This window comes from Oncorhynchus keta, chromosome 27 (assembly GCF_023373465.1).
Source record: "Oncorhynchus keta strain PuntledgeMale-10-30-2019 chromosome 27, Oket_V2, whole genome shotgun sequence".
NCBI classification, from domain to species: domain Eukaryota; kingdom Metazoa; phylum Chordata; class Actinopteri; order Salmoniformes; family Salmonidae; genus Oncorhynchus; species Oncorhynchus keta.
In genome coordinates, this window is record NC_068447.1 from 2208970 (window position 1) to 2223969 (window position 15000).

Genomic DNA, 15000 nt, shown 5'->3' on the forward strand with positions numbered 1-15000 from the left:
CACACCACTGCCATTGTGAACTAAGACATATTTAGGGCCTGTTTCCCCAGACACAGTTGAAGCCTCAGCTCTCCATTGAATGTGTAGTCCAGGACTATGTTTCATCGTGAGTCGGGAAACCAGCCTATATTGTTATAGTTTTTAAGAAGGAATATGTTTTGTGCTTATGTTTCTCCCTCCCTCTCTCCCTCTCCCCCTCTCCCTCTCTCTCTCTCTCCCTCTCTCCCTCTCTCCCTCTCTCCCCCTTCCTCTCTCCCCCTCCCTCCCTCCCCCTCCCTCCCTTCCTCTCTCCCCCTCCCTCCCCCTCCTCCCTCCCTCTCTCTCTCCTCCCTCCCTCCCTCTCTCTCCTCCCTCCCTCCCTCCCTCCCTTCCTCTCTCTCCTCCCTCCCTCCCTCCCCCTCCTCCCTCCCTCCCTCCCTCCCTCTCTCTCTCTCCTCCCTCCCTCCCCTCTCTCCTCCTGCCCTCTCTCTCTCCCCCTTCCTCTCTCCCAGCCTCCCTCCCTCCCCTCCCTCCCTTCCTCCCTCCCCTCCCCTCCCCCCTCCCTCCCTCCCTCTCTCTCTCTCCTCCCTCCCTCCCTTCCTCTCTCCCTCCCTCCCTCCCTCCCTCCCTCTCTCTTTCTCCTCCCTCCCTCCCCTCTCTCCTCCTCCCTCTCTCTCTCCCCCTTCCTCTCTCCCCCTCCCTCCCCTCCCCCCCTCCCTCCCTTCCTCTCTCCCCCTCCCTCCCCCCCCCCTCCCTCCCTCTCTCTCTCCTCCCTCCCTCCCTTCCTCTCTCCCTCCCTCCCTCCTCCCTCCCTCTCTCTTTCTCCTCCCCCTCCCTCCCCTCTCTCCTCCTCCCTCCCTCCCTCCTCCCTCCCTCTCTCTCTCTCCTCCTCCCTCTCTCTCTCCTCCTCCCTCTCTCTCTCCTCCTCCCTCTCTCCCCTCCCTCCCTTCAGGGATGTGTTTCTGACTGATGGTAGTAGAGTGAGTGCTGCTACAGCTGCCAGTACAGCCATCGCTGCTGCCCAGTGGTCTGTTACCCAGGTAACCATTCTAATAATATATAATATATAACCAGTACAGTCATCGCTGCTGCCCAGTGGTCTGTTACCCAGGTAACCATTCTAATAATATATAACCAGTACAGCCATCGCTGCTGCCCAGTGGTCTGTTACCCAGGTAACCATTCTAATAATATATAACCAGTACAGCCATCGCTGCTGCCCAGTGGTCTGTTACCCAGGTAACCATTCTAATAATATATAATATATAACCAGTACAGCCATCGCTGCTGCCCAGTGGTCTGTTACCCAGGTAACCATTCTAATAATATATAATATATAACCAGTACAGCCATCGCTGCTGCCCAGTGGTCTGTTACCCAGGTAACCATTCTAATAATATATAATATATAACCAGTACAGCCATCGCTGCTGCCCAGTGGTCTGTTACCCAGGTAACCATTCTAATAATATATAACCAGTACAGCCATCGCTGCTGCCCAGTGGTCTGTTACCCAGGTAACCATTCTAATAATATATAACCAGTACAGCCATCGCTGCTGCCCAGTGGTCTGTTACCCAGGTAACCATTCTAATAATATATAACCAGTACAGCCATCGCTGCTGCCCAGTGGTCTGTTACCCAGGTAACCATTCTAATAATATATAATATATAACCAGTACAGCCATCGCTGCTGCCCAGTGGTCTGTTACCCAGGTAACCATTCTAATAATATATAATATATAACCAGTACAGCCATCGCTGCTGCCCAGTGGTCTGTTACCCAGGTAACCATTCTAATAATATATAACCAGTACAGCCATCGCTGTTACCCAGTGGTCTGTTACCCAGGTAACCATTCTAATAATATATAACCAGTACAGCCATCGCTGCTGCCCAGTGGTCTGTTACCCAGGTAACCATTCTAATAATATATAATATATAACCAGTACAGTCATCGCTGCTGCCCAGTGGTCTGTTACCCAGGTAACCATTCTAATAATATATAACCAGTACAGCCATCGCTGCTGCCCAGTGGTCTGTTACCCAGGTAACCATTCTAATAATATATAACCAGTACAGCCATCGCTGCTGCCCAGTGGTCTGTTACCCAGGTAACCATTCTAATAATATATAATATATAACCAGTACAGCCATCGCTGCTGCCCAGTGGTCTGTTACCCAGGTAACCATTCTAATAATATATAATATATAACCAGTACAGCCATCGCCATCGCTGCTGCCCAGTGGTCTGTTACCCAGGTAACCATTCTAATAATATATAACCAGTACAGCCATCGCTGCTGCCCAGTGGTCTGTTACCCAGGTAACCATTCTAATAATATATAATATATAACCAGTACAGCCATCGCTGCTGCCCAGTGGTCTGTTACCCAGGTAACCATTCTAATAATATATAATATATAACCAGTACAGCCATCGCTGCTGCCCAGTGGTCTGTTACCCAGGTAACCATTCTAATAATATATAACCAGTACAGCCATCGCTGCTGCCCAGTGGTCTGTTACCCAGGTAACCATTCTAATAATATATAACCAGTACAGCCATCGCTGCTGCCCAGTGGTCTGTTACCCAGGTAACCATTCTAATAATATATAACCAGTACAGCCATATACCCAGGTAACCAGTACAGCCATCGCTGCTGCCCAGTGGTCTGTTACCCAGGTAACCATTCTAATAATATATAATATATAACCAGTACAGTCATCGCTGCTGCCCAGTGGTCTGTTACCCAGGTAACCATTCTAATAATATATAATATATAACCAGTACAGCCATCGCTGCTGCCCAGTGGTCTGTTACCCAGGTAACCATTCTAATAATATATAATATATAACCAGTACAGCCATCGCTGCTGCCCAGTGGTCTGTTACCCAGGTAACCATTCTAATAATATATAACCAGTACAGCCATCGCTGCTGCCCAGTGGTCTGTTACCCAGGTAACCATTCTAATAATATATAATATATAACCAGTACAGTCATCGCTGCTGCCCAGTGGTCTGTTACCCAGGTAACCATTCTAATAATATATAACCAGTACAGCCATCGCTGCTGCCCAGTGGTCTGTTACCCAGGTAACCATTCTAATAATATATAATATATAACCAGTACAGCCATCTGCTGCCCAGTGGTCTGTTACCCAGGTAACCATTCTAATAATATATAATATATAACCAGTACAGTCATCGCTGCTGCCCAGTGGTCTGTTACCCAGGTAACCATTCTAATAATATATAATATATAACCAGTACAGCCATCGCTGCTGCCCAGTGGTCTGTTACCCAGGTAACCATTCTAATAATATATAATATATAACCAGTACAGCCATCGCTGCTGCCCAGTGGTCTGTTACCCAGGTAACCATTCTAATAATATATAATATATAACCAGTACAGCCATCGCTGCTGCCCAGTGGTCTGTTACCCAGGTAACCATTCTAATAATATATAACCAGTACAGCCATCGCTGCTGCCCAGTGGTCTGTTACCCAGGTAACCATTCTAATAATATATAATATATAACCAGTACAGCCATCGCTGCTGCCCAGTGGTCTGTTACCCAGGTAACCATTCTAATAATATATAATATATAACCAGTACAGCCATCGCTGCTGCCCAGTGGTCTGTTACCCAGGTAACCATTCTAATAATATATAACCAGTACAGCCATCGCTGCTGCCCAGTGGTCTGTTACCCAGGTAACCATTCTAATAATATATAACCAGTACAGCCATCGCTGCTGCCCAGTGGTCTGTTACCCAGGTAACCATTCTAATAATATATAACCAGTACAGCCATCGCTGCTGCCCAGTGGTCTGTTACCCAGGTAACCATTCTAATAATATATAATATATAACCAGTACAGCCATCGCTGCTGCCCAGTGGTCTGTTACCCAGGTAACCATTCTAATAATATATAACCAGTACAGCCATCGCTGCTGCCCAGTGGTCTGTTACCCAGGTAACCATTCTAATAATATATAATATTCAGTACAGCCATCGCTGCTGCCCAGTGGTCTGTTACCCAGGTAACCATTCTAATAATATATAATATATAACCAGTACAGCCATCGCTGCTGCCCAGTGGTCTGTTACCCAGGTAACCATTCTAATAATATATAATATATAACCAGTACAGCCATCGCTGCTGCCCAGTGGTCTGTTACCCAGGTAACCATTCTAATAATATATAATATATAACCAGTACAGCCATCGCTGCTGCCCAGTGGTCTACCCAGGTAACCATTCTAATAATATATAATATATTACAGCCACAGTGGTCCAGGTAACCATTCTAATAATATATAATATATAACCAGTACAGCCATCGCTGCTGCCCAGTGGTCTGTTACCCAGGTAACCATTCTAATAATATATAATATATAACCAGTACAGCCATCGCTGCTGCCCAGTGGTCTGTTACCCAGGTAACCATTCTAATAATATATAACCAGTACAGCCATCGCTGCTGCCCAGTGGTCTGTTACCCAGGTAACCATTCTAATAATATATAATATATAACCAGTACAGCCATCGCTGCTGCCCAGTGGTCTGTTACCCAGGTAACATTCTAATAATATATAATATTCTAATAATAACCATAATAATATATAACCAGTACAGCCATCGCTGCTGCCCAGTGGTCTGTTACCCAGGTAACCATTCTAATAATATATAATATATAACCAGTACAGCCATCGCTGCTGCCCAGTGGTCTGTTACCCAGGTAACCATTCTAATAATATATAATATATAACCAGTACAGCCATCGCTGCTGCCCAGTGGTCTGTTACCCAGGTAACCATTCTAATAATATATAACCAGTACAGCCATCGCTGCTGCCCAGTGGTCTGTTACCCAGGTAACCATTCTAATAATATATAATATATAACCAGTACAGCCATCGCTGCTGCCCAGTGGTCTGTTACCCAGGTAACCATTCTAATAATATAATAATATATAACCAGTACAGCCATCGCTGCTGCCCAGTGGTCTGTTACCCAGGTAACCATTCTAATAATATATAATATATAACCAGTACAGCCATCGCTGCTGCCCAGTGGTCTGTTACCCAGGTAACCATTCTAATAATATATAACCAGTACAGCCATCGCTGCTGCCCAGTGGTCTGTTACCCAGGTAACCATTCTAATAATATATAATATATAACCAGTACAGCCATCGCTGCTGCCCAGTGGTCCGTTACCCAGGTAACCATTCTAATAATATATAATATATAACCAGTACAGCCATCGCTGCTGGCCCAGGTGGTCTGTTACCCAGGTAACCATTCTAATAATATATAATATATAACCAGTACAGCCATCGCTGCTGCCCAGTGGTCTGTTACCCAGGTAACCATTCTAATAATATATAACCAGTACAGCCATCGCTGCTGCCCAGTGGTCTGTTACCCAGGTAACCATTCTAATAATATATAATATATAACCAGTACAGCCATCGCTGCTGCCCAGTGGTCTGTTACCCAGGTAACCATTCTAATAATATATAATATATAACCAGTACAGCCATGCTGCTGCCCAGTGGGTAACCATTCTAATAATATATAATATATAACCAGTACAGCCATCGCTGCTGCCCAGTGGTCTGTTACCCAGGTAACCATTCTAATAATATATAATATATAACCAGTACAGCCATCGCTGCTGCCCAGTGGTCTGTTACCCAGGTAACCATTCTAATAATATATAATATATAACCAGTACAGCCATCGCTGCTGCCCAGTGGTCTGTTACCCAGGTAACCATTCTAATAATATATAATATATAACCAGTACAGCCATCGCTGCTGCCCAGTGGTCTGTTACCCAGGTAACCATTCTAATAATATATAATATATAACCAGTACAGCCATCGCTGCTGCCCAGTGGTCTGTTACCCAGGTAACCATTCTAATAATATATAATATATAAGGTATTCTAATAATATATAATATATAACCAGTACAGCCATCGCTGCTGCCCAGTGGTCTGTTACCCAGGTAACCATTCTAATAATATATAATATATAACCATGCCCAGTGGTCTGTTACCCAGGTAACCATTCTAATAATATAATATATAACCAGTACAGCCATCGCTGCTGCCCAGTGGTCTGTTACCCAGGTAACCATTCTAATAATATATAACCAGTACAGCCATCGCTGCTGCCCAGTGGTCTGTTACCCAGGTAACCATTCTAATAATATATATAACCAGTACAGCCATCGCTGCTGCCCAGTGGTCTGTTACCCAGGTAACCATTCTAATAATATATAATATATAACCAGTACAGCCATCGCTGCTGCCCAGTGGTCTGTTACCCAGGTAACCATTCTAATAATATATAATATATAACCAGTACAGCCATCGCTGCTGCCCAGTGGTCTGTTACCCAGGTAACCATTCTAATAATATATAATATATAACCAGTACAGCCATCGCTGCTGCCCAGTGGTCTGTTACCCAGGTAACCATTCTAATAATATATAATATATAACCAGTACAGCCATCGCTGCTGCCCAGTGGTCTGTTACCCAGGTAACCATTCTAATAATATATAATATATAACCAGTACAGCCATCGCTGCTGCCCAGTGGTCTGTTACCCAGGTAACCATTCTAATAATATATAACCAGTACAGCCATCGCTGCTGCCCAGTGGTCTGTTACCCAGGTAACCATTCTAATAATAATAATATATAACCAGTACAGTGGTCTGTTACCCAGGTAACCATTCTAATAATATATAATATATAACCAGTACAGCCATCGCTGCTGCCCAGTGGTCTGTTACCCAGGTAACCATTCTAATAATATATAATATATGCCCAACCAGTAACCATTCAGCCATACAGCCTGCTGCCCAGTGGTCTGTTACCCAGGTAACCATTCTAATAATATATAATATATAACCAGTACAGCCAATATAACCATAATATATAACCAGTACAGCCATCGCTGCTGCCCAGTGGTCTGTTACCCAGGTAACCATTCTAATAATATATAATATATAACCAGTACAGCCATCGCTGCTGCCCAGTGGTCTGTTACCCAGGTAACCATTCTAATAATAATAATATATAACCAGTACAGCCATCGCTGCTGCCCAGTGGTCTGTTACCCAGGTAACCATTCTAATAATATATAATATATAACCAGTACAGCCATCGCTGCTGCCCAGTGGTCTGTTACCCAGGTAACCATTCTAATAATATATACCATATATAACCAGTAACCATTCTAATAATATATAATATAGCCATCGCTGCTGCCCAGTGGTCTGTTACCCAGGTAACCATTCTAATAATATATAACCAGTACAGCCATCGCTGCTGCCCAGTGGTCTGTTACCCAGGTAACCATTCTATATAATATATAACCAGTACAGCCATCGCTGCTGCCCAGTGGTCTGTTACCCAGGTAACCATTCTAATAATATATAATATATAACCAGTACAGCCATCGCTGCTGCCCAGTGGTCTGTTACCCAGGTAACCATTCTAATAATATATAATATATAACCAGTACAGCCATCGCTGCTGCCCAGTGGTCTGTTACCCAGGTAACCATTCTAATAATATATAATATATAACCAGTACAGCCATCGCTGCTGCCCAGTGGTCTGTTACCCAGGTAACCATTCTAATAATATATAATATATAACCAGTACAGCCATCGCTGCTGCCCAGTGGTCTGTTACCCAGGTAACCATTCTAATAATATATAATATATAACCAGTACAGCCATCGCTGCTGCCCAGTGGTCTGTTACCCAGGTAACCATTCTAATAATATATAACCAGTACAGCCATCGCTGCTGCCCAGTGGTCTGTTACCCAGGTAACCATTCTAATAATATATAATATATAACCAGTACAGCCATCGCTGCTGCCCAGTGGTCTGTTACCCAGGTAACCATTCTAATAATATATAATATATAACCAGTACAGCCATCGCTGCTGCCCAGTGGTCTGTTACCCAGGTAACCATATAATATATAACCAGTACAGCCATCGCTGCTGCCCAGTGGTCTGTTACCCAGGTAACCATTCTAATAATAATAATATATAACCAGTACAGCCATCGCTGCTGCCCAGTGGTCTGTTACCCAGGTAACCATTCTAATAATATATAATATATAACCAGTACAGCCATCGCTGCTGCCCAGTGGTCTGTTACCCAGGTAACCATTCTAATAATATATAACCAGTACAGCCATCGCTGCTGCCCAGTGGTCTGTTACCCAGGTAACCATTCTAATAATATATAATATATAACCAGTACAGCCATCGCTGCTGCCCAGTGGTCTGTTACCCAGGTAACCATTCTAATAATATATAATATATAACCAGTACAGCCAGTGGTCTGTTACCCAGGTAACCATTCTAATAATATATAATATATAACCAGTGCATGCCCAGTGGTCTGTTACCCAGGTAACCATTCTAATAATATATAATATATAACCAGTACAGCCATCGCTGCTGCCCAGTGGTCTGTTACCCAGGTAACCATTCTAATAATATATAATATATAACCAGTACAGCCATCGCTGCTGCCCAGTGGTCTGTTACCCAGGTAACCATTCTAATAATAATAATATATAACCAGTACAGCCATCGCTGCTGCCCAGTGGTCTGTTACCCAGGTAACCATTCTAATAATATATAATATATAACCAGTACAGCCATCGCTGCTGCCCAGTGGTCTGTTACCCAGGTAACCATTCTAATAATATATAATATATAACCAGTACAGTCGCTGCTGCCCAGTGGTCTGTTACCCAGGTAACCATTCTATATAATATATAACCAGTACAGCCATCGCTGCTGCCCAGTGGTCTGTTACCCAGGTAACCATTCTAATAATATATAATATATAACCAGTACAGCCATCGCTGCTGCCCAGTAACCAGTACAGCCATCGCTGTTGCCCAGTGGTCTGTTACCCAGGTAACCATTCTAATAATATATAACCAGTACAGCCATCGCTGCTGCCCAGTGGTCTGTTACCCAGGTAACCATTCTAATAATATATAATATATAACCAGTACAGCCATCGCTGCTGCCCAGTGGTCTGTTACCCAGGTAACCATTCTAATAATATATAATATATAACCAGTACAGCCATCGCTGCTGCCCAGTGGTCTGTTACCCAGGTAACCATTCTAATAATATATAATATATAACCAGTACAGCCATCGCTGCTGCCCAGTGGTCTGTTACCCAGGTAACCATTCTAATAATATATAATATATAACCAGTACAGCCATCGCTGCTGCCCAGTGGTCTGTTACCCAGGTAACCATTCTAATAATATATAACCAGTACAGCCATCGCTGCTGCCCAGTGGTCTGTTACCCAGGTAACCATTCTAATAATATATAACCAGTACAGCCATCGCTGCTGCCCAGTGGTCTGTTACCCAGGTAACCATTCTAATAATATATAATATATAACCAGTACAGCCATCGCTGCTGCCCAGTGGTCTGTTACCCAGGTAACCATTCTAATAATATATAATATATAACCAGTACAGCCATCGCTGCTGCCCAGTGGTCTGTTACCCAGGTAACCATTCTAATAATATATAATATATAACCAGTACAGCCATCGCTGCTGCCCAGTGGTCTGTTACCCAGGTAACCATTCTAATAATAATAATATATAACCAGTACAGCCATCGCTGCTGCCCAGTGGTCTGTTACCCAGGTAACCATTCTAATAATATATAATATATAACCAGTACAGCCATCGCTGCTGCCCAGTGGTCTGTTACCCAGGTAACCATTCTAATAATATATAACCAGTACAGTGGTGCCCAGTGGTCTGTTACCCAGGTAACCATTCTAAGTGGTCTGTTAATATATAATATATAACCAGTACAGCCATCGCTGCTGCCCAGTGGTCTGTTACCCAGGTAACCATTCTAATAATATATAATATATAACCAGTACAGCCATCGCTGCTGCCCAGTGGTCTGTTACCCAGGTAACCATTCTAATAATATATAACCAGTACAGCCATCGCTGCTGCCCAGTGGTCTGTTACCCAGGTAACCATTCTAATAATATATAATATATAACCAGTACAGCCATCGCTGCTGCCCAGTGGTCTGTTACCCAGGTAACCATTCTAATAATAATATATAACCAGTACAGCCATCGCTGCTGCCCAGTGTCTGTTACCCAGTGGTCTGTTACCCAGGTAACCATTCTAATAATATATAACCAGTACAGCCATCGCTGCTGCCCAGTGGTCTGTTACCCAGGTAACCATTCTAATAATATATAATATATAACCAGTACAGCCATCGCTGCTGCCCAGTGGTCTGTTACCCAGGTAACCATTCTAATAATATATAACCAGTACAGCCATCGCTGCTGCCCAGTGGTCTGTTACCCAGGTAACCATTCTAATAATATATAACCAGTACAGCCATCGCTGCTGCCCAGTGGTCTGTTACCCAGGTAACCATTCTAATAATATATAATATATAACCAGTACAGCCATCGCTGCTGCCCAGTGGTCTGTTACCCAGGTAACCATTCTAATAATATATAATATATAACCAGTACAGCCATCGCTGCTGCCCAGTGGTCTGTTACCCAGGTAACCATTCTAATAATATATAACCAGTACAGCCATGCCCAGTGGTCTGTTACCCAGGTAACCATTCTAATAATATATAACCAGTACAGCCATGCTGCTGCCCAGTGGTCTGTTACCCAGGTAACCATTCTAATAATATATAACCAGTACAGCCATCGCTGCTGCCCAGTGGTCTGTTACCCAGGTAACCATTCTAATAATATATAATATATAACCAGTACAGCCATCGCTGCTGCCCAGTGGTCTGTTACCCAGGTAACCATTCTAATAATATATAATATATAACCAGTACAGCCATCGCTGCTGCCCAGTGGTCTGTTACCCAGGTAACCATTCTAATAATATATAACCAGTACAGCCATCGCTGCTGCCCAGTGGTCTGTTACCCAGGTAACCATTCTAATAATATATAACCAGTACAGCCATCGCTGCTGCCCAGTGGTCTGTTACCCAGGTAACCATTCTAATAATATATAATATATAACCAGTACAGCCATCGCTGCTGCCCAGTGGTCTGTTACCCAGGTAACCATTCTAATAATATATAACCAGTACAGCCATCGCTGCTGCCCAGTGGTCTGTTACCCAGGTAACCATTCTAATAATATATAATATATAACCAGTACAGCCATCGCTGCTGCCCAGTGGTCTGTTACCCAGGTAACCATTCTAATAATATATAACCAGTACAGCCATCGCTGCTGCCCAGTGGTCTGTTACCCAGGTAACCATTCTAATAATATATAATATATAACCAGTACAGCCATCGCTGCTGCCCAGTGGTCTGTTACCCAGGTAACCATTCTAATAATATATAATATATAACCAGTACAGCCATCGCTGCTGCCCAGTGGTCTGTTACCCAGGTAACCATTCTAATAATATATAATATATAACCAGTACAGCCATCGCTGCTGCCCAGTGGTCTGTTACCCAGGTAACCATTCTAATAATAATAATATATAACCAGTACAGCCATTCTGCCCAGTGGTCTGTTACCCAGGTAACCATTCTAATAATATATAACCAGTACAGCCATCGCTGCTGCCCAGTGGTCTGTTACCCAGGTAACCATTCTAATAATATATTACAGCCATCGCTGCTGCCCAGTGGTCTGTTACCCAGGTAACCATTCTAATAATATATAATATATAACCAGTACAGCCATCGCTGCTGCCCAGTGGTCCGTTACCCAGGTAACCATTCTAATAATATATAATATATAACCAGTACAGCCATCGCTGCTGCCCAGTGGTCTGTTACCCAGGTAACCATTCTAATAATATATAACCAGTACAGCCATCGCTGCTGCCCAGTGGTCTGTTACCCAGGTAACCATTCTAATAATATATAACCAGTACAGCCATCGCTGCTGCCCAGTGGTCTGTTACCCAGGTAACCATTCTGTTACCCAGGTATATAATATATAACCAGTACAGCCATCGCTGCTGCCCAGTGGTCTGTTACCCAGGTAACCATTCTAATAATATATAATATATAACCAGTACAGCCATCGCTGCTGCCCAGTGGTCTGTTACCCAGGTAACCATTCTAATAATATATAACCAGTAATATAGGTAACCCTAATAATATATACCAGTACAGCCATCGCTGCTGCCCAGTGGTCTGTTACCCAGGTAACCATTCTAATAATATATAACCAGTACAGCCATCGCTGCTGCCCAGTGGTCTGTTACCCAGGTAACCATTCTAATAATATATAATATATAACCAGTACAGCCATCGCTGCTGCCCAGTGGTCTGTTACCCAGGTAACCATTCTAATAATATATAATATATAACCAGTACAGCCATCTGCTGCCCAGTGGTCTGTTACCCAGGCCCAGTGGTCTGTTACCCAGGTAACCATTCTAATAATATATAACCAGTACAGCCATCGCTGCTGCCCAGTGGTCTGTTACCCAGGTAACCATTCTAATAATATATAATATATAACCAGTACAGCCATCGCTGCTGCCCAGTGGTCTGTTACCCAGGTAACCATTCTAATAATATATAATATATAACCAGTACAGCCATCGCTGCTGCCCAGTGGTCTGTTACCCAGGTAACCATTCTAATAATATATAATATATAACCAGTACAGCCATCGCTGCTGCCCAGTGGTCTGTTACCCAGGTAACCATTCTAATAATATATAATATATAACCAGTACAGCCATCGCTGCTGCCCAGTGGTCTGTTACCCAGGTAACCATTCTAATAATATATAATATATAACCAGTACAGCCATCGCTGCTGCCCAGTGGTCTGTTACCCAGGTAACCATTCTAATAATATATAATATATAACCAGTACAGCCATCGCTGCTGCCCAGTGGTCTGTTACCCAGGTAACCATTCTAATAATATATAATATAGTACAGCCATCGCTGCTGCCCAGTGGTCTGTTACCCAGGTAACCATTCTAATAATATATAATATATAACCAGTACAGCCATGCCCAGTGGTCTGTTACCCAGGTAACCATTCTAATAATATATAATATATAACCAGTACAGCCATCGCTGCTGCCCAGTGGTCTGTTACCCAGGTAACCATTCTAATAATATATAATATATAACCAGTACAGCCATCGCTGCTGCCCAGTGGTCTGTTACCCAGGTAACCATTCTAATAATATATAATATATAACCAGTACAGCCATCGCTGCTGCCCAGTGGTCTGTTACCCAGGTAACCATTCTAATAATATATAATATATAACCAGTACAGCCATCGCTGCTGCCCAGTGGTCTGTTACCCAGGTAACCATTCTAATAATATATAATATATAACCAGTACAGCCATCGCTGCTGCCCAGTGGTCTGTTACCCAGGTAACCATTCTAATAATATATAATATATAACCAGTACAGCCATCGCTGCTGCCCAGTGGTCTGTTACCCAGGTAACCATTCTAATAATATATAATATATAACCAGTACAGCCATCGCTGCTGCCCAGTGGTCTGTTACCCAGGTAACCATTCTAATAATATATAATATATAACCAGTACAGCCATCGCTGCTGCCCAGTGGTCTGTTACCCAGGTAACCATTCTAATAATATATAATATATAACCAGTACAGCCATCGCTGCTGCCCAGTGGTCTGTTACCCAGGTAACCATTCTAATAATATATAATATATAACCAGTACAGCCATCGCTGCTGCCCAGTGGTCTGTTACCCAGGTAACCATTCTAATAATATATAATATATAACCAGTACAGCCATCGCTGCTGCCCAGTGGTCTGTTACCCAGGTAACCATTCTAATAATATATAATATATAACCAGTGGTCTGTTACCCAGGTAACCATTCTAATAATATATAATATATAACCAGTACAGCCATCGCTGCTGCCCAGTGGTCTGTTACCCAGGTAACCATTCTAATAATATATAATATATAACCAGTACAGCCATCGCTGCTGCCCAGTGGTCTGTTACCCAGGTAACCATTCTAATAATAATATATAATATATAACCAGTACAGCCATCGCTGCTGCCCAGTGGTCTGTTACCCAGGTAACCATTCTAATAATATATAATATATAACCAGTACAGCCATCGCTGCTGCCCAGTGGTCTGTTACCCAGGTAACCATTCTAATAATATATAATATATAACCAGTACAGCCATCGCTGCTGCCCAGTGGTCTGTTACCCAGGTAACCATTCTAATAATATATAATATATAACCAGTACAGCCATCGCTGCTGCCCAGTGGTCTGTTACCCAGGTAACCATTCTAATAATATATAATATATAACCAGTACAGCCATCGCTGCTGCCCAGTGGTCTGTTACCCAGGTAACCATTCTAATAATATATAATATATAACCAGTACAGCCATCGCTGCTGCCCAGTGGTCTGTTACCCAGGTAACCATTCTAATAATATATATATATAACCAGTACAGCCATCGCTGTTGCCCAGTGGTCTGTTACCCAGGTAACCATTCTAATATAATATATAACCAGTACAGCCATCGCTGCTGCCCAGTGGTCTGTTACCCAGGTAACCATTCTAATAATATATAATATATAACCAGTACAGCCATCGCTGCTGCCCAGTGGTCTGTTACCCAGGTAACCATTCTAATAATATATAATATATAACCAGTACAGCCATCGCTGCTGCCCAGTGGTCTGTTACCCAGGTAACCATTCTAATAATATATAATATATAACCAGTACAGCCATCGCTGCTGCCCAGTGGTCTGTTACCCAGGTAACCATTCTAATAATATATAACCAGTACAGCCATCGCTGTTACCCAGTGGTCTGTTACCCAGGTAACCATTCTAATAATATATAACCAGTACAGCCATCGCTGCTGCCCAGTGGTCTGTTACCCAGGTAACCATTCTAATAATATATAATATATAACC

At 43.0% G+C, this 15000-nt stretch overlaps 1 protein-coding gene across 1 annotated transcript in view; it reads left to right on the plus strand.

Annotated features, from left to right (window-relative positions):
* The window catches only part of LOC118382757 (RNA-binding protein 10-like), a 33242-nt gene that overhangs the window by 600 nt on the left and 17642 nt on the right, over positions 1-15000 (plus strand). The window contains exon 2 of the mRNA XM_052481257.1: positions 931-1019. The gene's annotated coding sequence lies outside the window, so the exon portion shown is untranslated. The remainder of the gene's footprint in view (positions 1-930; positions 1020-15000) is intronic.